At 34.2% G+C, this 21109-nt stretch overlaps 1 long non-coding RNA gene across 1 annotated transcript; it reads left to right on the top strand.

The window, feature by feature from the left end:
- Positions 1–11440: 11440 nt before the first annotated feature.
- LOC145989337 (uncharacterized) lies at positions 11441–12711 on the top strand. The gene is made up of 3 exons (XR_014441826.1): positions 11441–11505; positions 11878–11966; positions 12630–12711. It is a non-coding gene; the product is annotated as an uncharacterized LOC145989337 (long non-coding RNA).
- The last annotated feature ends 8398 nt before the right edge of the window (positions 12712–21109 follow it).

Consider the following 21109-nt stretch of genomic DNA (forward strand, 5'->3'; position numbering starts at 1 on the left):
CTATTGTTCTCGAATTGTAGAAGTTTACCCATGGTAGATAGGTCCACTGTTTCATTGGTAGACACGATCTCCACTCTGTGTGTTACAAAATTTTGAGATAGCAATACAGTGTTTGGAAGTTCAGATTGTAAAGTAGATAAGTTATACTCTCCGGGAGGAATAATAGTTTTTTCATCACCTACTAATATAGTATTGTTGTAGTTAGTTACATTCGGAATTAGATACATACTGTAGAATGCTCTCAGAGCTATGGATTTTGGATAGATAATATCATCGTGAAGATGTAGTTTCAAGACCGAAGTCTCGCTGGAGAGATGAAAAATTGCCATATTTAATATATAATACAGCTTTTTGAAAATCTTTTAATTTGATGATTGGTTTTTTATTTAATATTCTGAGCATCGTTATGCAAACATGACCACATATAATTTGATCGAAATCTAGAATACGATCGTCGTTGTAATAAACCTTAACATGTTTTAAGTAACGAATTAATTCTGTAGGGGGTACCCCCCAAAAGAATCGAAAATAAAAGCATTGTTATTTTGTTTATAATAGCATATCCAGTGGGTACCAATGTTTTGCGACATGTCCAAATTCACCACGCCTCATTCTCGAGAATGGGGATTACCTTTAGGGAGAGAATCAGACATAAAAAAACCCTGAAGTGTTTAATTTTAAATATTTTAACTAAAGATTCAATGTCTTGGTTCGTGAGTGCTTCTTTTTTTAAATTTTCTAAGTTCTTTGGACTTCACACCACTGCCTAATTTCTTCTCCATGGCAAAATTGTGACGCTTCTGCTCTTTTAGTTCTGCCTTATTCTTTTTTGAATCAATTACAATTTTTGCAATATCAGCACTACCACCAGCTAAGCTTCCCACTGCCTCTAAAGCTGCCAGGATATCTGGAATGCTAAATATGAATCCTCCACTATGTATTTTCTTTCTTGTATTTTGCAATCTTTTTAATTGTGGTATACTGAGTAATAATTTCATTCCATTTCCTTTGGCTATACATTGTTTCTTCTTTTCTTGTTGTTTTTTAGTTACAATCGAATTAATTTTTAAATTTATAAGATCATGATATGGAATTTAGTACACAACTCCTTTTGGTTTCATGTTGTTTTTCATTGTTATTATTTATTATTATTTTTCAGGGTATTTATTATATATATTTATTTATTACAAACCTCACCCTAATTTTTGTTTTGTATTCATAGCAATAGTTGTACCCAGTGCTGTTATTCTTTCACCCAAAGAAGCAACTCTGCTGGTTAATCTTCCAAATGTTGCATCTTCTAATTTTTGATCAGCCACATGACGATCATCCAGATCTTTGTGTGTGTTGTATGCAATGTCATGTTCTTTACAAGCTACATGGAGAGGATTAATACCCCTGTCTCCTCTTTCTAGCCTTTTTTCAAGTTTTGTCCCCGGACCACAGTATTGGTAACCAGATACGTGTAATTCGAATAGAAGTTTATTAATAATATCATTCACCAAACCTCGACCCTCTGATATATTCCAGAATTTAGGAGGTAAAGTATTGATAATTTTAATTAAGTATCCTATACCTTTGGGATCGTTTACAATAAAATTAGCTAGTTTGTCACTGATCATGTTTACAATACCCATTTTCTCATTATGGAAGTTGTTGTTCCCAGCATTTTGTTCCCCTGCTATAACCATCAATCTATCTATGAGTTTTCTAACATCGTTTACCCACACAAATTCTTTAGGTAAAGTATTGTATTGCTTGATACCACTACCGGTTTTGAGTTGGTTTCCAGATGGGTTACACTCGCTTTTGACTGGCACCATTATTTTGGTACAGATCATCAGAGTGTGTCAAAATTTCAGAGTAACTCTGATAATCTTCTTCTGTAAAATTTTTTGGTTGTTTCTTAGTGATGAGCTCCCATAGCCCAACAGTACCAGGATATCTGGACCAGCTATTTTTCCCGCCCAAATTAATTTTTATGTTATCCCCTTCGAATGTTACTTTAGATTTGCCAATTTCCCATACTATGGTTTCATTTGGTTCCATAGTTGGATACAATCCAAATACTTCATCTTTTTCGAATTTTCCAGTACTTAGGTAATCCCTTGCCAGGGGACCCAACTCGATTTTCTCTGCTTCTTCTATGGCTGCTTTAGCAGGTGGTTCCTTGAGTATCAGGGGTGTGTGAATGCTGGATAATGGCGTAGGAGGGAAATCTGCATAATTTTTAATAGTAAGAGGTACCAATTCATTGATGAGATTTTTATTTTGTTCTGTGACACCCTTAATCTCTTTACCAAGACCACGGATTGCGTCAATAATGGGTTGGTCTTGACGTTTGTGTTGTTCGTAAAAGCCTCGATTTTCTGATTTCCAACCTTTGAAACGTTTGGACAAGTACTCTCGTAATTTCGAATTATCTTCAATTTTGTGTTTCGTCATATATATATATTTTTTAATTAATGGTTATTTTATGTAGTTTTAACGTTCAAAAAGTCGTTGAATTTATTTCTAAATTTACCATTGTTAGGTTTACGAGTCATGTCGATGGTAACAAATCCAAAATCGTCACTGTTCCAACAAGACGAACAGAATTTTGAAAATTGGTTGTAATTTAAGTCTCCTCCCACATAATCATCGTATACATGTTTCAAATTAGTATGATCTTGACGAAACAAGCAGATTAAGTTTGTATTATCTCGTAGTAATTGTTTGGGAATTTTGGAATACGTTTGAGCTAAATAAAAGCAGTCTATTTCTTTGTGACGACCCTGTGTAAAAAAAAAATTTCTAATTTCATTCTGATTTTCCAGAGTGACATCATCAAACACCACAACAGAATTTTTCAAACATTGGTGGAGAGGTTTTATTGTTGATGCAAATGTAGCTATGCCCAGTCCCTCGTACAGCTTCATGAGTTGTTGGTATTTCGGTTGTTCTAAACTCTTTGAGAATACATACAAGTGTCTATTTTTCCAATCTAGCCAATTGGGGGCAAGCAAGAAATTATCAACCAGCAAAGTGGTTTTTCCACAACCGGATGGGCCTGCAATTAGGCATCTTATGTTATCAGGTAAAAGCTCTCCATTTTTTATTAGTTTCCACTATATCTGGTAAACGCTGTACCACATTCCATGTTGGTGTCAAGGAATCACCTGGTTTGCTTCTATCCAACTTTTGTCTGGCAGACCTAACCATTTCACATACAATTTATTATTTTTCTTCTTCAATATTTTTTCGATTAAATATGAATCTGGATATTTTGTTTTATTGAGTTCCTCTTCATAGAATCTCCCTTTCAATATTTTGTTATGATTATCTTTTATGATATATGTTTTCTATTCGCTGGTAAAACTTGAACTACAGTGAATAACTCTGTACTCCAATTTTTGGTGAATCCCTTTTCGAATAACTGTTTAAATTTACTGACTCTTACCTGACCCCCTATTTTAAACTTTGGCTTCTTGGTAGTGTATGTATATTTTTGACAAACAGTAGAAATCGATCGTTGCTCATCAGACTTGGTTCATGTGAATAGTACTGTGTACTGTGTTGTTGTAATTATGGACTAGCTCGGGTAAAATTTGCACCCACTTATAATTGTCCTGTAGAGTAAATTGTCTCCACATGCGATTTTTAATGTCCTGTTTAATCGTTCCACTATACTAGCTTTCAGATTACTGTATGTAGAATAATGTTTAATATTATGTTGTTGCATTAACTTAGCAAATGTAGAATTGTAAAATTCTTTCCCTCTATCTGTCTGTAAATATTTTGGTATCCTTCCCTCACTAAATATCGACTTAAAAGCCTCGGTAACACAAGTACCAGTCTTGATTTTTAGTGGAATAGCCCACGCATATTTACTGAATGTATCAATAACTGTAAGCATATATTTGTAACAATGATTTATCTTATCCAAATTTTTTAAAGTCCCTGCAGCCATCTCAATCAGATCTGCTTGCAAAAAATTAATTCACACCTTTGGTTACCACACTCAATCGTTTGTAGTTACGACGAGCTGCTCTGTGTAATTCACTAACTATATCTTGTCTTGACATAGAGTTCTATAAGAAAATATAACATAAAATGGATTATTTTCAGGGTATAATTGTTCCACTTCAAATAATAATTGGTCATTAGTTTGCACAGGGAAAACAGATAATTCTTGATCCTCATGTATTTTATATTTCTTTCCAGATTCGTCCCAATATGCAACAGGTATCTGTAGTGCTCTGCAGACGCCATCTTTTCTGTGTATGGTGAAATTTGGCACTTCCACATGTTTTCCTTTCTTCACATAGCCAAATTGTAAAAATTTAATTTCACCATCAAGGAAACATTTCCTGCATTAACATAAGTCCAGTGCCCTCGTACATTTGCTACACTCTCAAGTCTAACTATCTCAACGGTGAAAAATTGACGTAATTCGAGATCGTCTATAATCTGCTTAATACCGTTTCATGATATTCGTTTATGGTGCGTACCACTTGATCGTAGCTGGGTTTGATTTTCACATCGACATACAATTGTTTAAATTGTTCTTTGAGATCGTGAAGTTGCGAGGTAAAACCTGATAAAGCAGATTCTTGACTTGTTTCGAGGGTACTGATTTGTAGGTTAATGTTAGAAATAATCTCCTGTAAATTTTCTACAAGTTTCAATTTAGTACTTTGGCTCGCAAGATCGTGTACCTGACTTCTGATTTCTTCAAACAATGCATAAAGTTCGTTGACTATCTGGCTGGTAGGCAAAGTAGCGATGGTATCTTGAATTACAGCAATTTCCGCTTGAATATTTTTGATGTCCTCTGACTTGAGTATTCGATTTACTGCTCTTTTTACAGATCTTCTCTTGGGAAGTGGGTAAATTAGCTACGGTATTTTGAAGTGAGATCAAAGCTTGCTTGACAGTATGTAATTCCGTAGCACCTGCAACATTGCTCAAATTATCTTTAAGTTGTTGTATGTCATCTTGTGTAGGTGTAGATTGCTGTAATATTTGATATTTGTTCTGAATATCATCAATCAGATGATGAAAATGGGATAATTCAGATTCAGTATTAAGATTTTCCAGCTTGGTAATCTGTTCTTGGATAATGTTTAAAGATTCGGTTATGCTTGGCAACTTAAATTCCAAAGTTTCCTGTACATTCGTCAATTCATTTCTCATGGTTGTCAAAGTGTCTTCAATATGAGCTATGGTACCCTGTATCTTTCCAAAATCTTCGTAAGTTTCTAATTGCAATTTCATACTGGCAACACTGCGAGCGATGGCATTTAATTCGGAAGATGAAGGTAAATTATTAATAAAATCTTCTAATGTTTGTAGTTTAGTTTGAACTTCTGTCATGGTTGCATGTAATTGGTCTGTTTGCAGTTCGGATTTAATATATTCCAGTGAGGGAATTTCAAAGGATAAGAATTGGTCCTGTAATTCAAGAATGCATTGAGCAGTTCATATTGCTCTTGAGTGTTGATAGTTTCAATTATGGAAAGTAGTTCGGTACGAATAGTATTCGCTTGGTTATTTAGTTCTTGCTTTAGATGTTCCGAAGTGGTTGTTTAAATTTGACGGAATTTCTCAAGATCATTTTTTAATTTAGCTAAATTCTCTTTTAAATTTTCAACATTATCGATAGAAGCTAAGTTAGTATATCTTTGAAGTAGAGATTTTAGTTCACCATCAATTTTCACTATGGGATTAATTCAGACTGTAGATTAGTAATCTCAGCGTGTAGGCTTACATTCAAAGAATTTTGTAATATTAATAAATCAGATTTAAGTTTCTTAAGACGTTCGTCTAATCTGGCAATGTCCTGGAATTATCTGGTATTTTCTGTCGTCTTCTGTTTCCAAATATGTCCATTTTTTATCTGTTTTTTTATTTTATTTTATTTTATTTTTGTTTCGGTATTTATATATTCATGAGAGGATAGATTATTTTTATTTCGTTGAAGAGAGGAATTAGTTTATCATAATCGCCAATTATTTCAGCATAGAGGAAATTTCCTTTTTCTACATCGTATGATGTGTTGGGAAACATATTATTGTGCTTAATTCTATAGAGATTTTTTCCTATATGGACCACAGCAGCATTAGGTGGTGAGATAGTTATCTGGATTTTCCCTGTGACAGGGACTTCATATGATGGATGGTTGTTATTGAATACATATAGCTGTTTTCCGGTATTCTCATAAACTTCGTACCAAATACTATTAAGTTGAATAATGACCAACCCTCTCAATTTATGGTAAAGATCGGAAATTACTTGTATGCTGTTGTCTGGACTTCTCTCTTTTTGGGGAATATGTTGCTTCTTATAGCCAAATACATTCATTGGGATATTTTTATCATTTTAATATATTATGTATTTTTTACTAATTCTAAAGATACAAAATATTTTTTAATGATAAGCTATTTTAAAGAGTACGTTGAGACGAAGCGAATAAAAAAACGCACCTTTTTACGTTGCATAGTTTTCGAGATAGGAGTGTTTTAATAATTTGCAAGTGATCACTGGGTCAAGAAAACTGTAAGACAAAAATCTATTACTTATTGTCTTTCTTTATTACACGCAAAGAAACAGATAACAATCTTTATTCCAAGTTGAATCTGTTTAGCGTGTCATGTCACGAACTGTCATCGATCCCCTGTTCGCACACTACATATGTCAGTGCTACAAGCTAACATTGATTTCTCTTCGCACAACATGCATGACCTCGCCATTCATTCATTCATACATACAGCTTTTGTGTCTGATTTTTTAGGAGGAGAGAAAGAGAGAGGGAGGGGGGAATGTTACCCCCAAGACAATATTTATTAACATAACTTTCCATAACTGGCCAATGTCTCCACCTTGCAATAAATCATGTAACCTTAAGCAACCTTCCCTCGGGAACCTTTGACTTTTCCGAACAACACTGTTTTGCAAATCAATAATATTACGTAACTGAGTGTGTGTAACATTTCCGAGCTACTATTATCGACATAATATTTCTAACAGGGCATTACCTCGTTGTTCCTACATACACCTGCATATTACAGAGCCTCCGAAGGGAGAGAAGTTATTTCTTACTCAGTATTGCCATCTAGCAGCAAATAATTGTACTTGGAGAAACATTAAAGCACAATAGAAGCATATGTGTGTGTGTGTGTGTATGTAAGTACTCGCCATCTAGTTGCAATGGAGAGTACTAATATAGCTTTCATAACTGAGCATGCTTAACTTTCTCCGAGCTAGTAACATTTAGCAATACCTCAATGTTTGTACATACACTTGCATATTACACTTTTCCAGAAGGGGGAGGGGGTACTAACAAATAGAAGTATGTGTGTGTAAGTGCTCGCAATCTAGTTGCAAAAAAAAGTACTTGTCAGACACAAGTTTCATTACCTAATGCTTTTATAACATGTTCAAGCAGTGACTAGATTTAGCTGAAAACCATAATAGAGCGCTCTTAAGTTGACCTAGCTAAGTTTTTGGGGCCCCCAATGTTACTAAAATATCTTTATCTTAAACTTGTATATTTCTTGTACCGCCATGATGTTACTGATTAGTTATAAGCACAAACCGTGTGAAAAACAATGTCATAACACTGGCGAATATGAGAATATGCAAGTACGGTATCTTCAGTTCAGATATAAATGGACCGAATGTATACTGGGGCATTTTGCAAAAATTTTTTAAATTAACTCACATGAGTGAGGCGTTCAATTATTTTTTACAGTTAAAAAAAGTAATGGATTTCGCTTTAGTTATTTGAAAAAAGTGAAATTAAAAAAAAAAGGGTGTCATAAGAGGAAATTATTTGAAACTTAGAATTTTATGCAATAAAAATGGATTAAGATTTTTTGTACAAATTAATTTTGAGTTTTTTATAGTTAAGAAATCAACTAAAACCTTGATTTTTTGTTAAATTACACTTAGAGAGCTCACTATGAAATTGTTAGATTTTGAGGGGTGCCCAATTTAGCCCCCTCTCCTACTACTGAAAATATTCAACATTACCCGATACTAAAAGAAATGTTAATTATACACACAATTTCACCCTCGGGTAATGATTTATATAATAAAAACTGCTAATTTAAATAAATTTCGAACATTTAGTACAAAAAAAAATATGTAGGGTATAAACTACTTTTAAACTCTATCGCTTTTCCGAAGTCTGGATCGGAACGGGAATTTTTTTCAGGTCCCGACTTTTTGGGTTCCTGCATATCTGTTATCATTACTGCGATGTCTACTCCTGCTAATGGGCTTCCAATTTTCACGCCTGACAGCTTGAATGCAATAATTTTGGTGCCTAGATCTCGAGGAAATGGATGAAGAAAGATCCGCGAAAGATTATTTAGCCCTGATCATAGTTTACATCCTTGTACACACCCATTCGTTCCTTTCATACATGACACAATCTCAGCTCCCTTTAGCAGCATGTTGTGAGCCTATGAACCGGAAGTTGTTGTGCTACAAGTATGGTGTCCGTGCGAAGGCACTTCCTTCCGGTGGATAGCCCTATCCACGAGTAAACAAAAACATATTGAATGGCACAATCAATTGTGAAACTGTAGCACATCAATTTCCGGTTCACTGCCGCTGGGTAATTCAAGCCAATTCAAGCTAGTGTGGCCCTCCTTTTCTTTTGTGTGTCAGGTGAAATGGATCATATAGAAGCACTTAATGACAAGGAGAAGAAGAGATATCTCAGCAAAGTAGAGGGTTTTCTACATCTATCGGATGTGCAAATAGGAAGTAAAATGATTATTCCAGGATATCAGTTTGCTGACCATCGTTAGATTTGGCAATATTGGTAGCCTACATATTTAATAGAGTAAATTTTTCTACACAGTGCAAATGCTTAAAGCATATAAATCTTTACATTTGTAATAATTTTGTCGCCCTAGATTCCGAGGAAATGGATGAAGAGAGATCTGTGAAAGGTTATTTAGCCCTGACTGTAGTTTCATCCTACTGCTACACACCCATTCCTTCCTTTCCTATACAGGAAAACCTTAACTCCTTCTAGCGGCATGTTATGAGCCTACGAACCGGAAGTTGTTGTGCTACAACTATGGTGTCCGCGTGAATTCCTTCCAGTGGCCCTTCATGCGTTTCTTGTCTTCACTCTTGGTTGGAGTACTTGAAGAATAATGAACACACAGACCCATAATTAATTTAAGGTTGGGAAGGTAACTGAAAAATAAAAAGTATTAACATTTTTGATAATATTGCCTTTGAAAGATTTTCAAATGGATAGGTATAATGTTACAATGATCTGGCACCACTAAGAAGATGAAAACGATCTCCATGTTATTACCAAGTTGAAGTCAACATCATTGAGGTACTACAACATTTTATGTGGGTCAGTCAATCATTATGTACACTTTCCTTCTAATATTCTTTAGACTGGCTGCACTGCTTTCTGCACGAGCATGTTGTACTTTTGACTCATTTCTTGTTCTTGTTCCAGGGTAAACATGACCATGCATCTAAGTTTGCACCAAAGGAGATCAGCAAGCAGTGATCCTTTTTTGTGGTCAGAAGATGCACCGAAGGTCAAAATCCAGAGAATGACATGACGTCATTAGTATTAAAGATAATCGAATAATTACAACCCCAAGATTTACATATTAGTCTATGGGGATAGGGCAATCTTAAGCTAAAGTGTAAATCGCCAACCCTGAGACCTTCTGTAAACAAACGGTCTGACCGATTCGATGTATCACTCTGCGTCAGCTGATTCAAGACCGCAATCATCTGCTGTTACACTCATAGTTCGCTGCACCTATTCATTTTATATAAGAGCCTCTGAATGTGAGAACCCGTTCTCAAAACATCAGACGAATATGCAGCCGCATACATTGTTACTCTCCCGGTCATTCTCTCTTTCATAACCCTTAAAACTCCAGACACTGACACACCACTGCACTGGGATACCAACTTAACCACTTCATTTACTGGTTTCTCAGGATACCACTGACAGAACGTTACATAAATATTGAGTAGAATCTGTTTCTCACCCCTTTTCAAAGGCTGTCCTTGCTGGTGTTTTGAAAACAAGCTCTGAGAACACTGAGACTTTCCCGCATGCATAGAACTCGGCATGTTATTTTTCTAAGTCTAAGTCAGGCAATATTACTAAGTTGCACTACTTCCTTGCTGTTCACATGATTATTTTTAGAAAATAACCAATGTTATAAAATATCATTATGTACACAAATCTCTAAGCTCATTGAAAGTTACGATGCATATTACTACAAAATGTTCACACTCGCCTTGCCATGTCACCAAGTTATTTTACGAAGTGCACTATATTTGGCGGAACAAAAATCGTTATTAGGATGCTTGTCAAAGTTTCCAACCACAATAAATTTACGAACTTTTTGTCTTGTTTTGATCATCATCATTCATTCATACTTTATTGGTTTTAGCTGTTATACCAGCTCTACACCAAGTGTCCTAAAAATATGTCATGCATGACACTGTTACACAATTTACAAATTTTGAATATATACAGTTTTCTTATACATAATTTATCTACATCATTATCATACAAATTTAAAATTGATAATAAATACAATTGTTATATCTGGTGACTATATCAAGTTACACATTTTGAATATTTACAATTTTCATATGTCTATATTAATATCATGAAAAAATCTACAAATGATAAATACAATTGTTACATCTGGTGACGATATTAAACAGGATAAAGAAGTTGGAAGAGGTATTCCTTTCTTTATTAGATTCTTGAATAACATCTCCCTTTGAGTGGTATAAAGTGGACATTGAAATATAACATGATGAGCATCTTCCTGATCTAGATTGCACTTGCACATAGGTGAATTTACTAAATTAATTTTATATAAATGGTGATTTAAACGTATGTGACCTGATCTCAATCTTAGTATTAAAACTAAAAACTTTCTGGGTATATTAAATGTATAAAACCACGGAGTCTTATTGTTTAAATTTAGTACATTTTTATATGAATGACCCATATATGTAAATTTTTGTTTGACCCATATCTCCCATCAATATATTTATTGGACTTACAGCAATGCATATGGCTGTTTATGCCCATTATATATTTTATTTACATAAGATACAATTTACATAAAATCTACAAACAAATTTCAAATACACTCCTATCTATATCATCCTTAAAAATATACATTACCATGTTATATCATTTTGTCTAAAAAAATGCAAGTAAAATATATTCAATTCCCATGCAAGAAAGAAGCCAAATTTATGGGGAATGATTACTGGTGCAAAGAGTTAACCATAAAGGTGAAGCAATAAGTGAAAAAAGAAAGAGCATTGGGTTTAAAGTGAGGCATCATTTGCGGCAGCGTATCCCATACTACAAATTAGCCATTGTTTTACCTTACGTAATGAATCCTGTAACAACGCTGGATTTTCGTGTGGATTATTTTACTTCTATGAGTTTGCAATGCTTTCTGCATGCAGGTGGTTTTGTTTACAGAAGGTCTCAGGGTTTGTGATTTGAACTTTAATTACAACACTGGTAATTTACATTAATGGAAGCAAACATTGTTCATGCATAATAAGTACTTTTAGTGCCTGATCTAACAGCACTTTTCATTTGGTAGTTCAGTTACTAATATTTGATTAGTTAATGCACTGCACTTATGCATTTACTTTGTTACTTCCATTAATTCATTAATTAATTCTTGTGTTTATAAAAATTATATACATTTGCTCATTCGGGTTACATTAAATTTCAATTACTTTGTGTTGATATAGATGTAGAGACTCAGCTACGCTTACAATTAGTGATCTTTCTTATGAGTCTTCAATGCGATTTTACTAATTTTCCCTTTTATCTTTGCCTTGGGAACTGTATAGACACAAAGGACACTAAGAACCAGGTCAACTCATCCTCATTAACCAACGAAGGAAGGAATAAGAGGTCAGCATTTGAAGCTATCCTAAAGGTAAGTTAAATTACGTTAAGAAAGAAGTGTTAATATTTAAAGTTTGTGTGAGATTTAAACTTAAAAAAATAGTATATCTGTAACTTGAAACTTGTATGCATAAACCAAGAATTTGTGCGTGAGATATGTTGTTCATGGATGCATATCAATACGAAACCGAAAATTACTTCTAAGTTACATGATATGGGGGTATACATCTTCAGTTAAGTTTTGAATTTACATTGTCACCTATTCACTCAAATACAACACTTGCCATTGCCAATATGTACATTTGGTATGCACGAGGAAATTGGTATTAGGTGTGGTGCAATTGTAGTGAACCTATTTCCATACATAGTGTATAGTTGATTATGGTGAATTGAACTGCACATGCTAGTTTTGTATTGACAAAGTTATCGCATTTATTGCTAAACTCCTTTGGATTTAAAATATTAGAAGCTTTTGATATCTTTCATAATTGTTTTATTTGGAAAGTTATTTGCATTCATTTATTTGGAATATATGAAACCTAGTCTACAGTAGTGTGTGTATCTATTATCAGCTGACTGCTATTCAGAAAATATTGTGTTTATGATTTTTTGACTTACTGTTTATCATGGTTGGTATTTTTTTATGCATGTCTATTTTTCTGATGTAACTCCCTTGAGCATATTTGTTTTTCAGAAATACATATTGGCACTGTGTGAAAAGAAACAGTTTTCATGGAGGATGAGGAATTAAGTTCTTCCTTCAGTAGCAGAGTATCTCAAGAGAGATTACTCGGTTTTTGACACTGTGGTTAATATAGTTCTCCAAATTTCAGGTAACTGGAAATAATAGGGATTTTTGTACTACAAGCATAACATTTAATTGTAGTTTGAGACCTGTTCAGGAAATTATTCTTCTACTCTTGTAAATGCAGGTGCATGACGAGATTTGAAGCCCAAGACAAATGTTTTCTAGTCCTTCAGTCTTTCTATAGCTATCAACGTCTCCGGGTCATAAGTCACTAGCCTATATCTTGCTGAGCAACATTTCATTTACAATTTTGAACCAGAAAACTCTTTTCCAGGGCATTTTACCAAAACTCATGGTAAGTTGAATACATTAGAAGTGGTGCGTATTTTGGGGCAGGGGTTAAAATATGATTTATGTTCTTGTTGCGATCTTCCTGATGGATCTGAAGATGTATTATTGATTGGACTTGTCATTTTCTTTAGGTTGGCTGTACTGTTCTTTGCGTGAGCATGTTGTCGTTTTGACTCATTTTCTGTTTTGTTCCAGGGTAAAGATGACAACACCTCTACGTTTGCATCAAAGGGCATCTGAAGATGTACTGGAGGCCAAAATCCACAGAATGACATAAGCTAATTACAACACCGGTAATTTACATTAATGGAAGTTAACATTGTTCATGCAAAATAAGTACTTTTACTGGCCAATCTAACAGCACTTTCTATTTGTTAGTTCAGTTACTAATATTTGATTAGTTAATGCACTGCACTTATGCATTTACTTTGTTACTTCCATTAATTCACTTTTCAAAAAGTTAGTTCATTCTTGTATTAATAGAAATTATATATATTGGCTCATTTGGGTTACATTAAATGCCAATTACGTTGAGTTGACTAGTCACATTAAGATAGATGTAGAGACTGAGCTAGACTTTCAATCAATAATGTTTCTGATGAGTCCTCAATGAGATTTTACTAAATTTCCCTTTTATCTTTGCCTTGGGAACTGTATGGATACAAAGGACACTAAGAACCAAGTCATCAACTCATCCTCATTGTTAACCAGTCAAGTCTAGTGTACCTGCATGTAATATGATGTCAACATTTGATATATCTAAAGGTAAGTTAAATGACATTAAGATAGAAGTGGTATTTCTTAATATTTTTGTGAGATTTAAATTTAAAAAGTGTAAACTTGTGACTTTAATCTGTAACCTGTTTATTTGTAATATATGAAACCTAACCTAGTGTTTTCATATATTATCAGCTGACTGCTATTTAGAATATATTGTTTCGTGTTTTTTATGTTTACTGTTTATTATGGTTGGAATTGTTCTATGCAAATCAATTTTTCTGATATATCGCAACTCCCTTGGGCATATTTGTTTTTCAGAACTACATATTGAGATTGTGTGAAAAGCAACAGTTTACATGGAGGATTAAGTTATTCCATCAGTAGCAGTGTGTGTCTAGAGATTACTTGGATTATGACTGTGTGGTTAATATATTTCTCCAAATTTCAGGTAACTGGAAATAATAGAGATTTTTGTACTACGAGCATAACATTTAATTGTGGTGTGAGAAGTGTTCTCCTACTCTTACAAATGAAAGAGCATGACAAGATTTGAAGCCCAAGAAAAGATGTTTTCTAGTCTTTCTGTCTTTCTATGGTTATCAACTGCTCCGGGTCATAAGTCACTAGCCTATATCTTGCTGAACATTATTTCATCATCAACTGGACAATTGTGAACTAGAAAACTCTTTTCCAGGGCACTTGAATAAAAAATACTTGGTAAGTTGAATATAGAATCTGTGTGTGTTTTGGGGAAGGAGTTAAAATATGTTCGTTGCAATTTTCCTGATGGATCTGAAGATGTGTTATTGTTTGTACTGCCTCAGACAATATTCTTTATGAATGCTATCATACAGTTATTTTACAGAATTGTGTAATTATTTGAAGTGCATTGTATTTGAGTATTACCAGTGACAATATTTTTAGAGCTTTCATAACTAAAAAGGAATATTTTTACAATAAGTTTCTTTTCAGGACATATTTTGGTCATGAAGAACAAATGATTTGAGAAAAATATATGAAAAGAGATATATATATATCTGAAAATACTGATTTTTTGTTAAATAGTTTGTAATTTCAAAGAGCTTGATAACATAATTGAAATTCCATTTCTTGTATTTTATATAACGTTACCAACCTTATGAGCAGACTGGAACATGGAAACAGGTGTTGCCCAACTTCCGAAGTACACTTGAGGAGTTCCATGCCCAGAAGTACTGTGAATTCCAGAAAGGAATGGTTTCAACTCGCAAACTCGCAGAGGATGTCTGCCTCAAGGTACTCCTAGATAAGCAATCTACTCTGGTTGATAGTAATTATACTTGCTTACCTCTACTCATAGGTGAAATTATAGGTGGGACAGAGAGAGTGGGTGTGTTTCACATACTTTTTTCAGTATCTCTGCTTTGTCGTCCATCGGTCAATGGAACCGATCCATTCAGGAGAGAGAGGATGGAGTCTGATAAGAAACCAGTGCCAATCTGAGATGGATCTAGCAGGAAACCAGTGCACTGATATCAAATCATCCATATAAGTACAGGTAATTAAGATTTCATTTTGAGGAGCATAAATTTTGATCAAGTAATGATGTTAATTTTTGAAGTGTTCATTTCATAAATATTAAATAGGCAGCAAACAAGAGCAGCAGCTCTGTTTCCTCTGTTCCATGGAGGGGCCGCTACTGGTACAAACTAAGATAAACACCCCCATTCAGGCCACAGAGAGCCAACCTGAAACGTAACGATGCTGTCAAACAATCTGAATTTTGATTCTTACAGAATAAATGATGACAAATTATTTTATAGGGAGTAAATATATTGATGTTGAATTCTATTTTCTTTTTTTGTAGAGAACCAACTGTGTTTCCACATTTGAAATATTCAAATGGTTGAATTACTCGCTTCAGCGATACTCAGATTTTACCAGGATAGAAGAATATTTTCTTATTCTATTGTATTTCTACTTAAAGGAAATTGGTAGGAATGGAAAAGAGTATATAGATCTTGCCCAAGATAGGGACAGATGGAAGGCCTGTGTTGTTGCAGCCATGAATCTTCAGGTTTAAGAAGGCTAGAGAGTTAGTTAGTTACAAGAATATTTTCTGGATTTGTTCTCAAACACAAGACGAGCCAGCCATGAAGTGAACTTTGCTTACTTATTCTGAAGAATTCAGCTTCTCATGTTCAATAGGAAACTCTCTGTGAAGATAAGTTAAATGCTTTTGCTGATACGTTAGTATTTTAGTATGTTAAATTTGATATATTAAATTCAAAATATGCTGAGTAATTGTTCAACTATATTCTTTACTCATATTAATATTTTGTAAGAAGTTGTGCACATATCTTGCTGTTCATGTATGACAGTCTCTAATGTTACAGCTAATTGTTGCCTATGATGAATCTCTCAGTGGGAGATAAAGTCAAACTGTTTTGACATTTTTTGTAGTTAGATTGATTTTCGTATGTAATAAATTTTTCTAATCAGATCAGAGGTGGCCAATATGGGCATGAGTAAGGTGTGGCATGATTATCTTTATTTTAGTTTTTATGTACAGTAGTTACTTGATTTAATAATATATAATTTAAAAATACGTATGTGTGCTATGATTGTATTTAGTTTAGTTTTCATGTAGATATTTAGTTGGCTTATAATAAACTGAACAACATGTATACTACTCCTGTATTGGCCAATTTCAAGATGATGTGTTGCAATCTTTGGAATTTAACTGTTACTACAATATTCAGCTTTTTTATTGCACAGTTCCTGCAGAAAAGTGTTTTCAATGTAAGAAATTATTGGCTTTGTCTTCATGACTTCCACATTATTATTACCCATGTGCACTAAAACAAATTGTCCAAGTGATTTTTTTTAGTGGCAACATAGGATGTGAAGAAACTGTTAGGCCTTTATGGACCAATTAAAATGTGTATAGTTTCAAGATCTCAAAATTATTTTGGTATTATTGTCCTGCATCCAGAGCTTCAATTTGCTCCATCAGTGTAAGATGTAGAAATAGTTTCTCTTTCTGGTCCTCAACGAAGTGAGAGTTTGACCAAGAAGAGATGCAGGCAATTCTTGCACCTGCTTGCTGCAAACCAGACATAAAATATAATCTTAATCTTGCTGAACAAGTCTTGATCTTCCGTCAGACGACAATGTTCCAGAACATTTCGGTACATATCGGAATGTGATACTTAGAGAGTTCAATTCATTAGAAGATTTGTTAATAATTATAATGAAGAATATTCTTTAGATAGCATTTACATAATTATCAGGAGAAAACTTTGTAGTCATGCAAATGGTTGCCGTGGAGACCACTAATTCTGCTTTGTCGTCCTTCCAATGATTTTTCAAGAGAGTTTGCAAATTTGAGTGCCTCTGCATAATGTGTGTATGTAGTGATTTGTCATGGATAAAAGATCAATGTTTGGTGGACCTTTTCAAAAACTATTAATAAAAATGCTTTATTTTTATGCTTTTCAGGCAACAGTTCTTACAACTATCTCCTGGTGATAGTTGTTTTGTTTGTTATGAATGGCTAATGATTGCAACAACAAACTGTATGCCTTTTGCCCAACGAAGGAGGAAGCCTAGCTTTTGCTGTTAACCAGGTAAAATCCAAAAACCTATATTTAAGAAGAACACATTTGAAGATGAAAAATTGCGAAGGTAAGTTAGATGAAGATAGACTTGATTTGATTGATTTAGTTTATTTTACTTCGCGTTTTGTGCCTCTTGGCTAATTTGCGAAGATGGGGATGAGTGATGAAATGATGAAATTGATGAATGGACATTCAGAAACAACCAAGCCCGACCGGGATTCGAACCCGGGACCCTTGGCATCGCAGCACGATGTGCTAACCACTCGGCCACAGGGTCGGGCTAGATGAAGATAGACAAATAGCATGTGGCAGTATGACATAATAATCTCCCAAGAAGTGAAAGGACCACATCTACAAGAACTATGGCTATTGTCCTTAAGATTTTATAAACAAGATGTCATTGCTCCATACAGTTCAATATGTATAGTGTGTGTATAATATATTTCTGGCATCTTGCAAAGGGAAAGCGCACACTAGATCTGGCACAGGAGTAAACTTCTAGGTTACATTTCATATCTGTATTTGCAAACTTTGTCTGGCTGGACTTGCCAATATGGACATTTATAAAGGCATGGAGGTGGTTTTATGGCGTTGTGGTGGTGGTTCTGATTTTAGCTTATGTAGAAGTAATTAGTTGGTTGTAATTAATTTGCACTTCAAGGGTTAGTTCTGTATTAGCAAAGCTCCTCTTGTTAGCTTAAACTTTTCTTTTCTAATCTATTGCTTCTATATTATTCCCTACATTACCGAACTATTCGTTGTTTGAAGGGAAGTAATTTGACTTCTATATATTGGAAGTATGGGAAACCCAACTAAGTACTCTGTGTAACAACCTTTTGAGGTCCAATGAGGGTCAAGTGGCATTTTATTGCAGGATGGACGGTTGAGCATTTCACTCTTACTGCTGTTATCATATTACTCCTATTACATTTTAGTCTTTTTTTGAAGAGTTTATGGATAATTAGAATAAACTCTCAATTTATGTTCAATTTTATGGAACTTCAGCATGTTCTGTTGTACGATTATTGCTAGTTTCATTTAAGGAAACATCTTGTTAACTTTTAAAAATGAAAAACTTTAATTTGGTACAAGAATAGAAAGATTCTTGAGGTATGTATAATTTTTGCTGGAAATCATTAAGTTTGTGTTTTCGTAACTTACCTGTTGATAGTTTAATCTACATCCACATGATTAATCTCTCCAGATAGTTGAGGAAATCAGGAGGGCCTGAACTCTTCTACTACACCCAGATCTTCAAGTTTCAGTTCACTCAGAGCATGGATCAAAAATCTGAAATCAAAATGTGAGGGAAGTTATGTTGGCAGAGTTCTACATCTATAAGGAGACCATCCATCATTCCATCTGCCTCCCCTTATCAGTTGCTCAGCCATGAGCCATGTGCCTTGATCTTGCTGCACAGATATGGACATTCCACTCCAACAGGAAGGCACAGAATTTGACATTTGGCGAGTTGATACACTTGCATCAAATTTCAGAGGATGTGCAAGTTTAAATCAATTAAGTTACATTTCATGCATATTTTAAGTAGCTGGAATATTTCTGCTTATCTTATGTTTGTGCTGTTTCGACTTGCAAACCTACCGATGTCTCTGTAATAAGATGATCCAATGTTTCTCTTCAGAATTCACTTGGTTCCTGCATTCCAAATGACGATAAGAAAATTAACTGTGAAGGTGAGAAATCTGAAAATATTGTTTTGAAAATTTATAACTCGTCAGTAAATTTTAGGAAAACAAACTATCGATATTGGACTTTTTTTTCTATAATTTAAATTTAGTCTTGATATTGACTCCAAAGGTAAATATCTGATATTTCAAAATCTTTAAGAATTTAAAAAAAAATATTTTGTGTAGAAATGTTAGTTTATTTTATTAGCTGTTTTCATAATTTTATGAATGTCGCACTGTTGGTTCCGAATATGCAAATAAATTTGGAAATGAAATTCCAGACTTATTCCCTGACCCAAGAGGTTCCAGTCCCGAAGTGAAGTTATCCTAATCCGCTAGAGAGAAATAAGTGTTTTGGAATGTGTGTCATATCAGCTTCCTGAAAGTGAGATGATAAGTTTATAGTCTTAGTTATTCCCATAATTAACACATTCGGGTCTGGCCTCATAATACAGCATTTTTACCTCTGGTCTGCAGTTTTTGGTTGTTTTTCAAAACATCATAGAAAAAATATTTTTAATTTGTTTTTATTTACCACACATTTCTTAAATCTACAAAACTTCTTTTCAATGAACAACAATTTGTTACATTTTATTTTCATTTTCAGACATTTTTTAATATTTTTTCAAGTGGGGAAAAAAATAGTACAACATTGTAACAAATGTTAATATAGAGATATTTTAAGTTCGTAATCTGGAAATTTCAATAATTAACTACATAAACTATCAATACATCTTTTGAATCTTGCATAAGAATACTTCTTATGTGCACATAACAAAAAAATAATTACAAATTACAGGTGATTAGCTTTTGTATGAAAAAGTGGCTGCAGGACAGGACCAGACGATGTATCAGTTGGTTCTGAGTCATCTGTAAAAATTAAACAAATAAAATAAATTTTCATTTGACATACACTATACAAAATAATAAATGGAAAAACTAAAAATACATCAGTGCATGTAGGAGAATCAAGGAAGAGGCAAGATGAATAGACCCAAAAAAATTACCTCTTCTCACTTCATTCATAAAATACTAGAGTTTGCAACACTGTTTATATTGTCAACAATTAATTATTATGAATATAACCTACCTTCCAAATCTTCAAATTCATCTGCATCATTAAAATCGTCGCTAACTTCAAACTCTGAGGCGGAATCTTCATGCAGAATTTCCGCTATGCGGTCTGGATCTAACGACGCCATTCTAAACAATGCAACGTACATCAACCCAACAACAAACAGTCGCAGGTGAGAGATAAAAATAGCACATGAGTCACCTAGCGGTCAGAATTTCAACAGAGGGGCTTGAATGAACAAGCACATGAGACTAAGTACGAACATAGCCCGTAGTTCAATCGGCAAAGCGATTTCATACCGCAGGATGGGCTGTGCCCGTTGTTCGTCCACATTGACTTTAAGTGCACTGCAGGCTATCCCCATCGTGAGACCCCAATGTGTAGGATTGTATTCCAGAATTTTTGATTGATCCATATATCATTTGTGAATCAAGTGTGTGTGTAACTGGTCAGGGTTTCTTGGCTATTTTCTACGAGCAATATCTTTTGATTTACTTTGTGTAGTGTTTACATGAAGTTTCATTACAGGTCTTTCCAGTCACTCAGATAGGACTGACCAATATGCACTTGCATGCGGTAGTAGAATAGTTTGAGTGTAGTTTAGTGTTATTCTAGTTCTGTGTGTAGTAGGGCTACCATATTTTGAAATGCTAAAAAGAGGACATTTTCTTCGAAAGCCACACACACCATCAATTTATTCACAAACACGAAAACATTACATAAATCACACAATTTATCACCATTAAATAAAATATTATCTCCATGATATTATACTGCCACTAACTTTACTCTGCAGCACTTACAATTGTACTTTATCTTCATGTTCACTGCAAAACTGAGTCAGTTTTGTAGATGAAGCCGTCACCTCTGACGGCTCTTTTGTGCTTTTCGCACTCCACGTGTGCTTGCAAGTCTAGCCCTCCTTTGTTTGCCACACACACACACATGTACCGGGTTTACAAACCATACACTCATCTTCAAAATCGTCTCTAC

The sequence above is a fragment of the Lepisma saccharinum genome, chromosome 6 (assembly GCF_977018435.1).
Source record: "Lepisma saccharinum chromosome 6, izLepSacc3.1, whole genome shotgun sequence".
In the NCBI taxonomy this organism is placed as follows: domain Eukaryota; kingdom Metazoa; phylum Arthropoda; class Insecta; order Zygentoma; family Lepismatidae; genus Lepisma; species Lepisma saccharinum.